This window comes from Chiroxiphia lanceolata, chromosome 9, assembly GCF_009829145.1.
Source record: "Chiroxiphia lanceolata isolate bChiLan1 chromosome 9, bChiLan1.pri, whole genome shotgun sequence".
In the NCBI taxonomy this organism is placed as follows: domain Eukaryota; kingdom Metazoa; phylum Chordata; class Aves; order Passeriformes; family Pipridae; genus Chiroxiphia; species Chiroxiphia lanceolata.
The window spans coordinates 4,017,195-4,034,975 of NC_045645.1; positions in this window are offsets into that span (position 1 = coordinate 4,017,195).

Here is a 17,781-nt window from a genome sequence, read left to right on the forward strand (position 1 = left end):
AGGGACTTCACTGGGGATGGAGAGTGGAGCTCAGGAGCACAGCCTCTTGGCACTGAGGGCTCTATCCCTCCTCTGTCAGCCAGGATCTGGTCTTCCTTGCCAGGGATGAGACCTTGACTCAGCAGTGGGGCTGGTCAGTCCCACTCTTCCATCCCAAGGGCTGAGCCAGTGATTCTCACTTCACTTGCCTCCTGTTTCCTGGTACCCTGAGCAGTGGCTGCTGGTTCACCACACCTGAGGGGCTCCTGGAAATGCCAGGGATGAAGGGACCCCTTCTGTCTCTCCAGTGGTCATGCAGGGTCTGCCCTTCTGTCTCTCCAGTGGATCTGGCAGGGCACCAGATAGGACTTCTAGCCTGGGGGTCCCTCTGGCTCCCTGCAGGAGGATTGTCCCACCAGGACCCTGCTTCTGGCAGGAATAGTGGTGGGTAATTACAGACCCTGGCAGCAGTGTTAATCACAGGTTTTGGGAATAAAGGGAGTAGGTCCAGGTACCCTGGGGCCTGCACCTCCTCTGCTCCAGCCAAGAGCCCATGTCCTGCCTGGTGTGGCCAGGAGGGTGCAGAGCCACAGCCTAGTATGGCCTGGAGGGAAATGTCCCAGGACTGTTCCTGGTTGTTGGAGACACTGAAATGGATCTGGCATTACCACAGTATCTGAGCTGCATGCTCCAGCTCTCTCCAAAGGATGCTCTGGCAGTGCATGGGGCTGGGCAGGGCTGCTGTCTCAGTGCCAACAGCTTCTCTGGGGCTTAACCCAACATGTCTTTTCCGCCACGCTCTCTGCCTCTTTCCCCGGGACGGGAGGGCAAAAAGGCACTTGAGCTGTTGTGCTGTTGGGGTAGGAGTGGTGGCATGGCCAGAGTTGCCCTGAGCAGGCTGTGGGGGACAGCAAGGCACAGCAGGGCTCAGTGTGGCAAGCAGCTCCCACGTGCCTGCCTGTGGCCACAGCTACACCCTCTGCTCAAACCCGTGTCCTTATCCATGGCATGGAGCTGCGGGTGGCTCTGGACAGGAAGGGTATTTCCATGGGCAGTGTGAGCTTGGCCAGAGATCTGACCTTTCCCCAAGGCTGAGCATCCCCGTATGGCCGGTACCAACCCGCACAGGGGGAAGGAGAGCCCAGCACACTAGAGCCATCCCAGCCCAGTCCTGCCTGCCCAGCTCCCACCCCGGGCAGTCCCTGCCTTCCTGCCCAGCCCCGGGCACCTCTCCCCGGGTTCCAGCACCAGGAGATGCCCATCCCCACCAGCACTGCTCCTCCCGGCACGTCCTCCAGCCACAGCGGCAAACGAACGGCGCCCGCGCTGCCCGCCCGGGCCTGACTCGCCCAGCCAGTCCAGCCGCCCCGACCGCCCAGCAGAGGCGGCAAGTTTGTCCCCGCACCTCCCGCCCCGGAGTGACTCAGAGCCCGCCCGCAGCCAGCGCTCGCAGTCCCGCTCCCTCCCCGCCCGCCCAGCATCACCAGGGAGGGAGCTGGCCAGCACTGAGGAGGGATGCCGAAGCCAGGGCACGGAGCTGGGGAGGCAGGGCTGGAGCCAGGGAGATGTGTTGTCCCAGCTTGGTGCTCCAGGAACTTGTCCATCCGGATGGGGAAGAGGAAGGTGCCAAGCAACCATCCGGGAAATCGCAGCAAGACCTGACATGACTGGCCTGACAGGCTGGGAAACAGCCGGAAAGAGACAGCCCGGCCCCTGTGTCACGGCTTGGAGCCACCGCTGTGGGGAGAGGCACCAGGAAGGGCTCAGGACTGTTCCCCAGCCACCTGCTTGCATGGGAGCTCGCTGGCCTGCTGGCACCGAATGAGCCACACTGCTGAGCGCTGGGAACTCCTACCACGGGCATTTGCACATGTCTGTGTGTGGCGCGGGTGGACAGACACACACCCGACATTGTGTGCACCTTGCACTGTACATCCTGTGTACACACACACGTCACCCACATGCACACCCCCTGAAACCCCCTCTACATTGTCCTCCCTGGGAGCAAGGCACATGCCTGGACATACATCCCACAGGCACACACAGGCCTCCCTACGCCCTTCCAAAAATGGTGTGCGTGCATCAGTATCCCCCACACACATCTGCACAGGCAAATGCCCCCATCAGAATGCATGTGCACCCCATACATGCACGCACACCCTGCACATGTATATACATGCCCTACACATGCATATATGACATACGCCCCCACCGTATCCACGCAAACCTGGGTGAACCCAGACCCCACACCCTGTATCCCCCCACATCTCTCACACCCCCACACATGTGCAGAACCCTGTGTGCCCACTCACCAACCCCCTTCACTTCACTCCTCCCCACGTGGCTGCTTCCCCCAGGGTTGTCTCAGTGCGTGGCTGGTGAGCTGCTGTGGTGTGCTGGTCACCCAGACTTCCACTGTGGTGCTGCATCCCCCCCGCACCACCCCACCCCAGCCACACTATGATCTGAGAATCTTGTGTTTATTTCAGTTCAGTCTGATATTGGTTTTAGATTTTTGTGTGCTTTTCCTCTGTATGTTTTAACTATCTAGTAAGTAGCAGAATGAACCTTACCAAGAACTCTGTTGTGCCATTGCCTTTATATTAAACCTGCTGCTGCTGATACCTTTGCTGGTGATTATTTTGAGTGACCTTAAAACACTCATTTCACGGCATCCATCCACGCAGCCTCACTGTCCTGGGCTGGGCAAAGTCACTGCACACACTGTCACTGGCATGAGTCCATGACCTCACGGGAGGGCAGCTGGGGTGGGAATCTCTGCTGTGATGGGGGTCACAGGTTGGCAATCCCTGGCATAGCTTTGCCAGGCTTCACAGTGAATTCGGGGAGTCCTGTGCTGGGATGGAGGGACAGGTGGTGGGAGAGGCTCCTTGCTGACAGTGAGCCGTCCTGAGAAGTTGCTGGGGGAATGCAAGGGGGAGCCTCACACACCCCTCCCTCTGCACCCCATCCCCACAGCCTCCCCAGCAACCAGTGCCACCAGTCAAATACTTCCCGTGTGCCTGAAGCCTCAGTCATGGCTACTCTTGCAAATGCCAGGTGAGGCCCAGTGCCGCAGAGGTGGCACTCCTGGCATGTTCCCTGGGATGCTTGGGGTAAAGGTACAAAGGTGGGTGCTCCCTGTGGGGTGCAGGACCCCCAGCACCAAAGCTTCCCCAGGGCAAAGCAGGAGCATTTGCCCCACTCTGCTAGGGTGTAGGGTGGGAAACCCCTCCCCAGGGCAGAGGAGAGTGCCCTGGAGCATGCACATACAGGGACGGGTGCCCATCGCCTTGCGTGGAGCCATCACGGCCACTGAAGCCAGCACGGGCTGCTGGTACAGCCAGACACGGGTACAGGTTTTGGCAGTGGAGATGTCGGTGACTCAGAGCTGGGCGGAATGTGGAAAATGCAGCCTGGCCGCAGTGCCACGTGAGGCACAGGCAGGGCCAGGCCTGCCAGCGGCCGAGCTCCGGTGCCGCGTGCGCCGCGCTGGGTGACGCGCGGCCGGGGCAGTGAGGGTGCCTGCTGACGAGGCACCGCCAAGGCCCTCATTAACTGTGTGGGTCGCGGGGACAGGTTGAGCTCGCCCTCCTCTGCAGCGTTGAGCAACCCTGCGGCAGGCTGGCACAGTGTGGCTGCCCGCACAGCCAGCAGCAGCAACCTGCCGGGGATGCTTTGGGAGCCCAGGGGCCACGGACACAGCCCCTGCCTGCTGCAGCCCTGTGCTGGGGGTGGCTGTGGGTGGCAGCTCCAACAGGGATTGCCAGCAGGCGGGCTGGCCAAACCGAAGCTGCCTGGCTTTTCAGGATGGCCACATGTGGGGAGCAGGGACCCCAGCTCTATGCTTGTGTCCCCCACTGTGATGTGCCACTGCCCTGGTGATCACAGATGTTGTCTGTGTCCCCACTGCCCTGTGGGCCCCGGAACCCAACCCCAGCCCACCCCAGGTGTATCTGCTCCTAAACAGACATCGTGCTGCTGGAAGAAGCTGCCCAGAGACCCTCCAGTCCTCCCTAGGTGTCATTTGAAGGTGACATGAGCTGTTCTCTGCTTCCCAGTGCCTCCAACCGCTCCAGGACAGGCAGAGGATGGCCCTGGAAACCAGCTGTTCCTGGCAAGACCCGGAGCACTGGCACTTGCAGGTGATGTTGCCTTCAGCCAGGGATGGAGGTGGCAGAAGCTCCTGAGTGGCTGAATTCTTCATCTAGGGCAAAGCTTACAAGTCCCTCTGGGCAGGGCCAGAGTGCGTCCAAGGAAAGTGGCCAAGGGATTTAATGCCGCAGGGAAAAGAAAATGCTGGAAAGAGGTGGATCCCAGCTGGCGGTTTTCCTGAAGCATCCCAGGAGCACGGGCAGGACTTGGGCTGGCAGCAGGGGTAGGAATGAGGCCGGCTGCAATGCAATTAACCATGGTGCTCAGTCACTGGGTCAAACACCAGCTGAGTGAGACCACGGACTTAGTGGCACAGGCAAAATCCAGGCTGCAAAGTGCAAGGGGGTTTGTTGGCATCTTCTCTTCCACCCAAAACTGTGTCCATGACCCCATCCTGAACAAGGGACAGGCCCTTGGGGTCAAAATAGCGTCCAGAGATTTGATTTGAAGGGAACAGCCACGTGACACTTGCCTGCTTGTTCTCATCCTATCAGGGGACAATTTGGAAAGGCAAAGACCCAGGGACAGAAGAGTTCAGGAACCAAGGAGCACTCCCAGTGGAGTGGTCTCAGGGACAGGGAGGTGTTTACAGGCAGGTTTGGATGTCTGGAAAGTGGGTGAGAGCCAAGAGGTGAAGCTGTAGCTGGAGTAGGAACAGCTGGGGGCAGAGAGCACCCTCTGGACCACAGGCAGTGAAAGGCAGGAGGGCAGGAAGCTCTGGGGTCAAAGTGAGTCAGGTGCGAGTCACGGCCAAACAAAAGGTGAGATGCTCGGATAAGAACCACAGCTGACTCAGATTTTCCACCTCTTCCACCTCTTCCAGAGTGACCACAGAGAATGGCCAGGGACCAGCTAGTACACACTTCGCGTGGAGGCAGCATTTGGAGGAGGCAGCAATTGCTACCCAATGCCTTTGAGAACCCAGAGTCCAGATCTGTGGTGGGGAGCAGCACCCACCGCCCCCTCAGGACCCCCATCCAGTGCCGGTTCCCAGGGGAATCCCAGCAGGAGCCAAGCAGCCAGCCTGGGAACCTGGGCTAAGAGCCCATACCTTCTTGGAATGCCCAGGCAGAGGCTGTTTGAATTAAATAGGAGAGATTTCCCCCTTATTAGCAGGCTATTAATCACATTCAGGTTTTTTTTTTTTTTTTGAATTGAGCTGTTGCACAACAGGTTGAGTAACAGCCTAATAACAGGCTGTAAATCTCAGTTTGCTCTTGGGAGATTACAGATGTTAATAACAGATAATGACCCACAACTCACGAGCTGTTCCTCTCCCCCGCCTCTTTGATCCCTCTGCTCCTCTCCTCACCATACCCAGCCCCCAGGATGGAGCAGGGCTGCAGGGAGACCCTCAAAAATGCAAACCACCACACATCAGAGCTGGGGTCCAACTTCCCACACCTGACTGCCCACCCCCCAGCCCCCACCAACCCCAACTTCTGCAGCTCCCAACCATCTCCTGTGCTGTCACTCACCCCACACCCCCCTGGAGCACAGGTTTTGGGGTCCTTGGCTGTGTGCCCCCATCTTTAGCCATGGAAGCACAGGGAACAGCAAAGCAGCAGTGTGCCCATAGCTGTGCTCCTGAAGCCCGGGAGTGCTGGCTGGGAGCTGGTGTAGGTCCCCAGCAGCCTGGGTGCCTGCAGGACTTGTGCAGGGTGGCTGGGGCAGGCAGGGCTTGGGCCCCACTCTGGCAGCTGCCAGCCTGCCTCCTGCCAGACCCTGGGCATGAATCTCCCCATCCCATGTCCTCCCTGCTGCAATCAGTGTGGGGGCCGAGCCTCATGCTCTCTCAGGGGGTGCTCTTGGGCTTGCTGCCACTCCAGATGTGGTAAGACCAGAGCACATCACTTGCTGCAGGAAACCATTGCACTGAAGGGACCTGCTTGCTGTCGCAGCAGCCGTGCAGTGGAGCCAAACTCTACTGGGGAAACCTCCTGGGGAGGGTTCCAAAGCTGGTTCCCTTCCCACCTCCTGCCTGCTGCCTCATCCCTACCTAGCCCATCCCCCACACCCTGACCCAGAACCCCCTTCTCAAAAGTGGGACTGACAACCTGGATGCATCCCAAAGTCTCTTTCCATCCCCTCTGGATGCATGCAAATGTTGCCTGCATCCTTTCCCTGGGATGTGCACAGCCCTGTGAGCCCTTGGGGCAGCTGAGTGAGGTGTTTTGCTGAGCAGAGCTCAGCTCAGCCCCAGGTGCTGCTCTGGGAATGAGGACAGTCCCAAAAGGACTCCCTCTCTCCCTGCCCCATGTACTGGCTAGGAACAGAAGGATGCAGGCACCCTTTGGAAGGCAGTTGAGGTTTCCCCCCAAGAGGGGGAAAAAGCAGGGAAAAAAGAGTGGAGGATGACTTTCTCTTGCCCCTGTCCTGGATCTGGCACCACCAAGCCAGGGCACAGGATTAGGGTGTCAAGGTGTAGCCTTTGCCATGTGATGTGGGGGCCCTCAGGCTCAGGGAATGTCCCCCATGGGTGGCAACCGTCCCTGCCAGCACCACACAGGATCTTGGCCCACAGCTGCTGCTGTATGGAGAATGCAGGGGCTGGCAAGAGCCATGGGACAGGGTGCAGGAGGAGTCACCCAGCAGGCAGGGCTGGTGAGGGTGGTGAGTCACTGCCAGCTTTCTCTGCCAGGGTGGGACCGCCACAGTCACCTGCGTCCTGCTGCGCTCGCTAGTTGCACTGGCAGCACCAAGTCACCAGCAGTCTTGGCAGAACCCTGCCCTGCCCCAAGGGCTCCTTCCCCCACATGCTGACCTTGCCAGGAGACTACCCCATCTCCAGCAGGACAGATCAGGCACGGGTCAGCCAGCAGTGGGGCCACCTCCCTTGTACAGGCACTTGAGGGCCCCCACCCCTCTCCTTGCCAGAGGATGCAGCCGTTTAGGGGATGCTGGGTCCCCCTGAGGCCAGGTAGACCCCAGTGCAAGCGCTCCTGCCACGCTGTGTGTACCCAGGCGCTGTGTACACATCAGCACCATATGGCAACAGTCGCTGGCGCCGGCACCACAAGCTGGGTATGGAGAAGGATGGGGAAGCAGCTGTGTTTGCCATGAGAGGTAACTGCTGGCCAGAAGCCATGGGCCAGCGCCCTGGACAGCACCAAGCCAGCGCAGCCAGCACCCCTGTGCCACTGAGTAGATGTCCTTGTGTCCCACCAGGAGCACTGTGCTGTCCCTTCAGTGAGACCCTGCTGTAGATGGATACTAGGAGAGCTGTAGCCAGGAGCCCATCCAGGCAGGGCATGGGCTCTAGCACATCCTTGTGGCAAGCATTATGCAGTGAGACAAGGGGGCTCTCAGGTCCTCCTGAGCAGTAGGAGTAGGGTCACCAGCCTGTGGTGTGACAGCACTCAGTACATACCTCCAGATGCAGAGACGGCTCAGATCTGTCCCGCCTGCAGGTGCAGCGTGATGCCACCTTGGGCAATGTCCTCTCCACACCCAGGGAAGGCTCTCTGAGGCTACCCTGGGAGGTACAGAGGATGAGCAAGGAGGAAAGCAAGAGGAGGAGATGCTGGTTGGTCTGCAAGCACGCCTTGGGGGATATAGCAGCCACAGCCAGGCCACTCAGAGGTGCTGGCTGTCCCATCCAGCTGAGCCTCCAGCATCTGGCACCCTGTTAAGCAGATGCCAAACAGCATCCTCCCTGTAGGTACGTGGCACAGGGGCTGCCAGTCCTTTCTCCAGGGACACGATGCAGTGGGATGAAGACGGTGCCACTCCCTGGCGCAGGGAATGTGGGCCGGGGCTGTCTCAGCCGGTTTCCTTTTGGATGTTACTAGTAACTCCACGCATGAGTCACAGTGTTTGTGGGTGCTCCTGTCCTGTGCTGGTCCCATGGTTCCCTTGGGAGGGTGGAGGGAGCTGTGGCCCCCTCCCCAATCTGTCCATGGCCATGTTCTTCCACAACCTGCATGGGAACAAAAGAAGTCCAACAGAGAAGGAAACTACAGCAGTGGGGTGCTGGAATGACCAGGCTGGATGAGGCTTCAAGAAGCCTGGTCTAGTGGAAGGTGTCCCTGCCTATGGCAATGGGTGTTGGAACTAAATGATCTTTAAGATCCTTTCCAACTTAAATTATTCTATGATTCTATGAGAGGGGTGCAGGCGGTGTCCCCATCCTGCACCCAAGGAGGGTTGGTGGCCCTTCACGATCCCTGCTTCTGGGGCTTCCACCACCCAGAGCTCTGCAGGAGCCGGGTGACAGCCACCCTGGCAGTGATGAAAGATGATGAGGGGGAGATCTGTGGCCGGGAGGCTGCTATAAGGGAGCCGGGGACTTTTGATGTGCAGAGTTCTGGGATCGCTGATTGCATTAGCGGGTTTAGTGCTTGAGCAGGCTCCCAGCCCCGCTATCAGGAGCCGACGAGCCGCTAAAGGGCCCAGCTTCCATTCTAGATGCAAATGACCCTGCAATTGTGTACTTGGATGGCAGAAGAATCCCCACAGCACCGCCGCTGGAAGCAGACCTGGCTGGAGACTAAAAAGGTCTCAGGTGGCTGGAGTGGCCGTAATAGTCCCACTGATGGCTCCGGTCCGGGGTTCCTTCCCGGAATCAGCCTCTTTATGGAAAGTGCAGATTCCCTGAGGAGTTTCCCACCATCCGCACCGCCAGTCGGGGCTGCTTGCATGTTCCCCTGCCTAACACTAATGTCCTCGGGCCAAGCGGCCCGTGCTTCTGCCCCGGCTTTGATGTGCATCAGATTGGGCTGGTGGGGAGGTGCCCACACCGGAGCGGCTGAGGGAGGCGATACCCCTTCCCAGGGTAGGGATGATGTGGGGGAGGTGACAAGGCATGGCCAGAGATCCCCGGGTGTCCCCCAGGCCCCTGTGCCCACTGTGGCCCAGTTTGCAGCAAGCAAACTGGAATAGGCTCAATGGGGCAAACCCAGGTTCGAGTCACTTTAGGTGCATCTTGGCTCCCTAAATCCACCCACTCTCTAAGAGTGAGGTTGGGCCACAGTCCCAGTAGGATGTAGCAGCCCCTAATCACTCAGGACAGTGAAGAAGGCTTTTCTCATCCTTCTCCCAGCACCGTCCCTGTGCTGCTCTACTGGCCACAGGGCACCTTGTGCCACCCAGCATCCCCATTCCATATGTGTCCTCTAAGCTGCTCTGGACCTTCCCTTGATGGGAGGGGACCTCCCAACAACCCATGGCTCCTACCCCCTACATCTGATCTGTAAGTCTGTGAGGGCAAGCTCAGCAGGCTTGGTGTTGAGGGCAGGCTTGGTGTTGAGGAGTGCCTGAGATGTGGGGTTGCGCTCTCCCCACGTGGTCCCTTGCTCACTGACCCAGGGACAGACTGACAAGCAATCCTGTAGAGTTCCCAAGCTCCACAGAGAGCTCCACAGTCTCACAGCCCCTTAGAAACTTCCCCCTGCTCCACAGAAGCCTCTACCTCAGAGCAGAAGGAGGGATGCAGGGCCATACATGGGGGACAGCAGTGGGGCCAGGGTGACCTTACAGCTCTAAACTCCTGAGATTCCCTCTCCACCCTCTCCAATTCTTCCTATCTCTTAGCGTGCACACAGCAGCCTCCTCACCATCACATGTGCCATGAGTTCAGTCAGGCCTCGTTCATTCCACCTCTCTAGGAGGGGAGATGGACTTAGGGCCATCAGTCTGTGGAAAGCCCCCCAGGCCCTCCCTGCACCCCACAGTACATAGGGTGCTGGAGGAGTCAGGGGGGACTGAATCAACATTGTGGAGAGCAGGGGACCTCAGGGTCCTGCGCAGTGCCCCATGGTCACTGCAGTTTTCCAAAACAAGGAGACAGGCAGGCAGGTGCACAGGGCACAACCTCCATGTCCGTTCCTGTAAAACTACGTGGCTCTGCTTTGATCTAGGTGGAAAATTCCCTGTTTGGCTGGCAATCTGTGGGGGCTGGGGACTCCAACATTGGCTACACTTGGAGAGGAGTTAAAAGCGTGTTTTTTGGAAAGATTTTTCCACTCTTGACTGGGGAGGTGACATCCGAACCTTATTTTCCTTTCCGTGCTGGGACACGTGCCAGTGGGACCAAGTGGTCCCTGGGGAGCCACAGGACACGGCGGCTGCACCGAGCCCCTCGCTGACACGTGGGAGGCAGTGGTGGAGCGGGACTGAGGCACGGCAGGGAAGATGGAGCCAGGGAAAATGGAGGCCGCTAGAGGCTGGGTTTGCCCGTAGCCAGAACACGCGCTGAGGTTGGGCAGGGAGCCGGCTCGGCTGTGGATTTTAAAAGAGCACCTCATCTGCCAAGGACCCTCCCTCCTACTCTGCCACGGGCTGGGTGGATCCCGGCCCCGCTGTGCACCCTGTGCTGCTGGAGAAGCGCTGCACGCCTGGCCGGCTCCTCTGCAGCGCTGTAGCTGCGGGGCTGGGAGGCAGGGAGTGGTGTGCTGGCTGCTCTGCCACACGCCTGGCCATGGCCGTGCACCAGCTCAGCTCAGGGACAAGCCGCCTGTGGTCACCCCCAGGCACTGTCCAGCCAGGGCACACTTATCCTCAGTCATCCTCCAGGCAGGCTGCTGGGCTTCCAGCTGGAGAGGAGCATTCCCGTTTCCTGGCATTGTCTCCATCAGCTAAGGGTCCCAGGGACCCTCCACCCCAGGGTGGTCTCTGCTTGGGACCACACTTGTGGGATGGCGGTGCCCCTTCTGCCTGCTTCCCACAGGGCACCAGCTTAGGGCAGGAGCAAACCAGGGTTGCCACACCAGAGCAACCCAGGGAGCAAGGAGGAGAGCGGGATGTGAGTGCTGGGTCTGGGAAAGATCAGGATTCCCCCAGTCTCTCTCCCGTGAGACTGACCTGCTATTCCAGAGCTTGTGAATGGCAGCCAGGTCCCCTCTGGAGCAAAACCTTCTGAGAATCAGCCCTCTGAGGAATCTGCTGCCCTGACAACCCTGCGGAAATCTTGGGGATTGAAGGCTGTAATAAGGATCTTCCTTTGTCTTTTCAGGTGTGGGTGCTGCTCTGGGGGGACACCAGCAGCCAGGCACAGGCTCTGCCTGACCTGGGGGACGCTGTGATTCTCACTTGACCGGCTGCAGCACTGCCAGCACCTCACACATGTGTGCACATTCACCTGTGGATGAGCTTGCGAACTTCCTGGGGATTATGCTCATGCCATGAAGCTTCAAAGCTTGATGGGTGCTCTGAGGCAACCCTGCTTCATCCCCAGAAATGGCTGTTGCCCCAGTGAAAGGGAGGGCAGCCTTCCAGCTCTGGGTCTGCATTGATCTTTATTCATTCCTCTCCTGCCTGAATGGATTTACCTCTATCCATCCTTAGACGAAGAGCACTCAGAGGTCCCCTCCACCCCCACAGTCCCCACTGTCTCCGATGCACACTGGCCATGCCAGCACTGCCAGAGTAGGTGACGCAGATGGTTCTCTCTGAGTGACTCATGCTGAAATACATGACGTTCACCATATTTCAGGGCTTTCAGCTTGGATGAGAAAAACATCAGGGCGTAAGAAAGTTTCTTTGTGAGCTGCTCTTAAAAGACAGGAGGGATTTCTCCTCCCGCTTGTTCACTCTCTACATTTTTGGGGGAGAAAAGTAGCATTTTTGATTGTTTATAATGTGGAAGATACATGATTAAGCAACGTATTTTACCTTGATTTATAAAGAAAAAAAAAAAACAACACAAAGACCGTCTGGGTCCATCCCAAACAGCTCCTGGCTGCGCAGTTAGTGCGTGGCCCTTCAGTTAGACATGCTGGCTCCACCACCTTCTCTCTCCACCCTGGACCCTCTGGCTGAGCCTTCGTGTCGGGCCAGGGAGCCACACGGCTACTGTGGCCGCTTGCTGCCTGCCTGCCCACAGGGCTGTGCCATGGCCATACCCAGCAGCACTGCCCATCCCAGCACGGCTCTTCCAGCAGTTCAGTGTGGTTTCGCTGCTGCGTTTGCTCACGGGGTTATCTGCTCCGGAGCTGGTGTTGGTTTTGGCACGCAGCGCCGGGACCACACCTACCATTTAAATACCACAGCCAAGGGCTCACAGGGGGAAAAAAAAAAAAAAAAGGAAAGAAAGAAAACGAATATGAAATATTTGTTGCGGTTTGGAGATACACACACACATGCACACACAACACAAACACACCAGCCTGGCTCCGGATCGCTGGCAGTCGAGGAAGGAAGACTCCGGCTAAGATTGTCTTCAAAACCACCCTGGCGTCAGAGTCTGCTGAAGGGAAACCCTTTGGGCCAAAATTAGCCCCTGCAACATGCCAAGCTGGAGCCTGCCCTCACTGGGCTGGGGAAGCCGGGGCAGCCCCGGCGGCACAGCCGGGGCCAGGGAGCCTTGCCAGCCCTTCCCGGGTGGCTGCGCTCCTGCCAGGCTGCAAAAAGCCGGGGAAAGGGTGTAAGGCATGGAAATCCCCAGGGAGGCAGTGCTCCTGGGGACTGGAGGGTTTTCCCCCCGCAACACCATGGAATTGGAGGTCTTGTCCTAGAAATGCCCATCGGGCTGGCAGGACTTGCAGTGAGGCTGGGGATAGAGGCAAGGCAGAGCTGCTGCTTGGTGCTGGTTTGGGATAAATGGGGACCCAGCAGCTAAGGATGGACTGGGGCTGGGAGCAAGGAGGATGGTTGTTCCATGGGAGCAGGTGTCCTCAATGGGACAGGTTTAGCTGTACCCTTATCCAGTGCTGGACCCAGAGAGGCAGCTGCTGGCATGAAGCCACAGCAAAGTAGCCCAAGGGGTGCTGGGTGGCCGTGCCATGCAATGCCATGCCGTGCCATACTGTGCCACGCAGTGAGGCCTGCTGAGGCGGCTGGGGCAGGTGGATTACCGCACCTTCCTTTCCCCAGGCTCCTTCCCCAAGAAGTTTTCCTGATGATCTCACTGGATGCACATTTCTAAATCGTTTGGTTGATTGTTTCATCATCGGAGGTCAATTAAAGAGAAGGCAAGTTCCTGTCACCCTGCTCTGAACCCCTTCACTGCCAGAGCCTCAGAACAAAGGGAGGAATTGGGCTTGGGCTTGGCCAGCTTGGATTCCCATTTGATTATTTCCAACAAGGGAGCGGATCTATTTTGGAGCCGGTGTTCCCAGGGGATGAGCTCACCAGTGCAGAGCATGAGCAGGGTAGGGGAAAAAAAAAACATAGCCTTTTGTAATGTGTTGGAAACCTATTTACTACCAGGAGGCTGGGTAATTAAATGCCACTTCCTGGAGCAGAAAGAAGCAGCTCTCTGTGATGCTGGTCCAGAGGGGTTTGCTCCCAATGCAGGGTGGCCACTGTTCCTGCCAGACACTGCCACGAGTGTTGTGGGTGGGAAGATACACTTCCGTGGGTTGCTTGTGTGAAACTGCCCTGTGGCATCTCCCTGTGGCTGGCTGTGATCGGGGCCGGTGTCCTGTGCCACAGGAGTGTCCCAGGGGCACGGGATGGTGGCAGGATGACTTTTCCATACAATGCGTGATGGTGTGTGATTTACACTGGCAGGGTGGCTGTGGGCAAAGAGCTGTATTGGAGGAATAATAAAATGAGATGACCCGGAAAACAGCTTCCACACAGAGCTCTCCAGCTCCTTGCTTGTCCTGCTGTCCTCTGGGCTGTCCCCTACTGCCTCACACCAGTCTGTGTCCCCACGGGTGCCAGTGACTCACGGTGCAGACCATTCACTCAACCCCTTCCCACAGCTCCCGTTGGAAAATTGTTCCCCTGCTGGGGCAGGAGCGCCTGCATACTGCAGGCACACCAGTGCCCAGCTTCCAGGGCCAGCTAGGCTTTCCCCGGGCTGAGAAATGGTGTATACCTGCATGGACCAGGGCTGACTGGCACTGGCCTTGGCACCCACAATTTCCCTGCCTCTGTGGAGGGCAAGGAGTGTTTTCCCTACTCACTGGGAATCCAGGTTCATTGGAGACTGAATACCTTTGAGTATCGCTGGGGAGAAGGAATGAAGACTGTTTGGAGAAGAGTGGCAGAGATTTTTACCTGGGTCATTGGGAACTTTTGTAGTCAAACTGCTTTTTCATGATGGACAGCTTCTAATTCCCAGTACATGAGAGAAGGGCTCTAACGTGCATATCCCCTGTGCAGGGCAGCCATTCCATGATCCCCACTGCAAAACTCCCTATGCAACCTGCTAACACTGTGTGCTGTGGCTTTTTTTTTTTTGAGATGTTAGGAAAAACATCCTGTGCTCCTCCTGGTCCCCCTGTTGCTCACAAGGAACCAGAAAACAGCAATTCCTCCTTTTACCCCTGGAGCTGCTGGGGTGTTACAGGTCTTGTCCAGCACTTTAGTGAGTGGCAGCCAAATCAAACAACTGCCACGGCTGTGGTCCAGTCCCAGGGTGATCACCAGGCCAGGGGGAAGGATGCATCCCTGGGCTGGCACGTGAGCACACGTGTTTGCACGTGAGGCTGCTGCTGCGAGGGCTGTCCAGATGCCTCCAGTGCACTGCACTGTTGATGGAAGCTGTGGCATGCGCTACAGAGTGGGACATCTCTCAGCACCACGCTGAGTGTGATGTCCCTGCCGAGCAGGGGAATACCCCATCCGTCGTGGAGCTGGCTTGTGCCTGTGTGCAGAGCCCAGGGCTTTCAGCTTTCCTGTACCAGTGAAAGTTAAGAAGTGGAGGAAAAACGTTGCTGTATGTTATAGAGGAAGAGAGGTAAAAAGGGCAGGAAATTTGCACCATGTCCATTTCCCTTTGGCCCCCGGCCGCTGCTCATTCCGGATTCGGGATTTGCGTAGGCAGAGTTAAAAATAACAGGGGTATATAAAGAAGGACGTAGAGGGCTGCGCTGGCCCTGTAGCTGCCAGGGCACAGCCAGGCAACAGGCAGAGATCAAAGCAGGATGCGGTCCAGGCAGTGTAGTGGGGCCGGGAGCGCGTACGGGGTCTGGGGGGTGCTGCTGGGCTGCTGCACCGGGGGTCGGGATGCCCGGCTCTGCCAGCTTGGCAGCCTTCCTGGGCAGGCAGCTGAGCAGCACCCATGGGAGGTGGGGCCGTGTATGTTCCCATAGGCAAAGACATCACTCCTGAACGCTGTCCCTCCACAGCATTTACTCTATGGTGACATTCACCAGGAGTCTGGTGAACAGGTCAGCCTGACCTGTCTCCCCTGGCCACAGAGCTGTGCAGGGAGGCTGGATGTGGCCCCCAGTCAAAGCCCCCCATCCATGGGCTGATCTTCCTGACTGTGCTGCCAGGGTGCTGCCTGCCTCCCCAAGCCCCCGGCAGTCCTGATCCTCGGCCGTGCATCCCGGTGTTCCCCAGGCCTGGGGCAGGCAGGGCGGACACAGCAGCTTGCTCGGCCAGTGCAAACGAATCTGCCCTCTGTGCCCTGATAACATTGTGTTTGTTGCAGAGCGGGAAGAGCCTGCCAGCACACGATAAGAGCAGATGACTTTACTCTGGACCCGCTCCGGATTGAATTATGCTTTAATTTCATTTTCAGTTCCTCTTTTCTTTTCAGGAGGGAAAGGGGGCTTGGGGGAGTGCAGGCAGGTCTGGGGGGTCCTGGACATTTCTCCAGGCAGGCCAGTCCCATGCAGAGGGGAAGATAGAGAGTAAAACTAAGCCAGATCTGTTTTCTGTTCTCAGAGACATAACCCTGGAGTATCAGAGTAGTCCGGGTGTCCTGTAGTGCGGATCCTCCTGGCAGCACCCCATGGGGTCCCCTATGAAGCTTTTGGGGTTTGGGCTTTTCTTCCCACTGAAGCAGAAGCTCTCTGGGCTATGATGTTGTGGCTGGTGTTGGAGAGTGGGCATTGGAGAGGCTCCAAAGAAAGTCCTCGGGTTCGGTCCAGATCCCCATCTCCAGGTGGCAGAGCACAGAGGGGAACGTGGTGCAGGTGTTTTTCAATCCTCAATGTTTTGTGGGGTAGGGGACTCCTCTAGGTCTCCTGGGAGCCCTGTTTGGCAACCTGGGCACTAATACCGTCTCTGGCAGTGCCAGAGGTCATCACACCCCTGCCCGCCCCACATGTGCTGCGTGGCACTGGGGAGGGTGCTGTAGTGCTGTGGCAGTGCTGGAAGGGCTGATGGTGCTCTTGGCTTGATGGAGCCAACTCTGGCACACCACACTGGGCATGCCACGCTCCTCACTCCTGTCCTCACTCCTCCATGCCAGATGTGCCAAAAGCAAGGATAACCATTAACCCTTTCCTCTTTGGCCATCACCTGAGTGGATAGCCCTTCCCACCCCCTGTTTGTTCTCCTGCCTGGCTGCCGTTTGATCTCCTGGGATGCCAGCAACTTTACAGCCTGCTGTAGTGGCCCGGGAGATAATCCGCATTTCCTAAATGGGCTTCTGTCAACAGTGGGCTGTTCATGCACTGGCTGCTCCTGCTTGCCTCCCTCTCAGCCCTGAGGGGGCTTCTGTGGCTGAGGGGATGACAGGGCTGTGACAGAGACCCCCACACATCCACCCCAAGGCTCACTGCAGGAAAACCCTTCCCGTGCTGCCCTGCTGGCTCCCTGTGCGGTCAGTGCTGGCAGCGCTTGTGTTGCTGCGGTGCCTGGCGTGCTGCCACTCCCCACCGCGCCAGCCCTCCCACCAGAGCAGCAGTAATAAGAGTTTCCTGGGGAATATCCCACATTTGCAAGAAATATTGGTTGTAATATTAAGCCGATCGGTTGGCAACGCCTCTCTTAAATAAGCCGGCGCTGCATGGGTGCAGCTGCCAAAAATGCCTGGAAAAAGGGGAAAACCAAGTGGAATTAGTGTTTGACTCTCACGGCATCTTCTCTCACTTATCTATAAAAGTTTGGGTCAGGAACTGCCTTACTATGAATTATTATTTGGCCAAGAAACAAATAATGGGATTAACTGGTAACTTAAATAAGCTACTCTGGGAGCCAGGCTAAAAGTGATTTTAAGTAATGACCACATGCTTGTTTGCCACTTTGGAGGTGACTTTTTCCAAGTAAAGACTTTGGAGCCCGTGTGTTTTGACCCAACGGGTGCCATTAATAAACCTGCTGCCTTGCTGGCAGCCGGGCACATGGGGCCCAGGCAGCAGCCCAACATGTGCTCTGGAAACCAGGGCAGGGATACTTGGTAAAAGAGGGAAGATCTGAATTGTTGTTGTTCCACTGGATTACTGAAATAATTTATTGCAATGCTCCACCCTTATAATTAAAGCATGGTGATGAAAGCAACTGGTAGAGTAGCTTTGGATTCAGAAGCGGCATGTGCGTGTGGTGTGTGTGCACACCTCACCTTCGGTGTTTATATTTGTGTTTTTTTTTAAATTGACTCCTCACTTCTGAACAGCACAGGCAGCAGCACCAGTTCTTAGAAAGGTATCTGGGGATGGACAGCCCCAGAGAGCAAGGAGACAGGCTCCAGCAGATAAGGGCCATGGCTTCTTGATGAACGCAACAGTAGCAGGGCCATTCCTGGTACTGGCTGGATGGGGGCCAAATGGAGAAGATCTTGCTGGGAGCCAGACAGGGTGGCAGAGAGTCCCCAGGGAGGCCTGCCCAGTGCCCTGGGTCTCTGTGCCGTGATCCAGCTAGCCAGAATGGGGTGGGTGACCTGGGTGTCTCCTGTGAGGTGGAACAACCTGCTCTCCTTTCGTCCCCTGCCATGGGAAGCCCTCGGGAGGGCAGCACCTCCCCAGGGGCTCTACAGGGTGGGCAGGGTAGGACAGCTGGCCCGTGCCCCCTATGGCAGGGCATTCA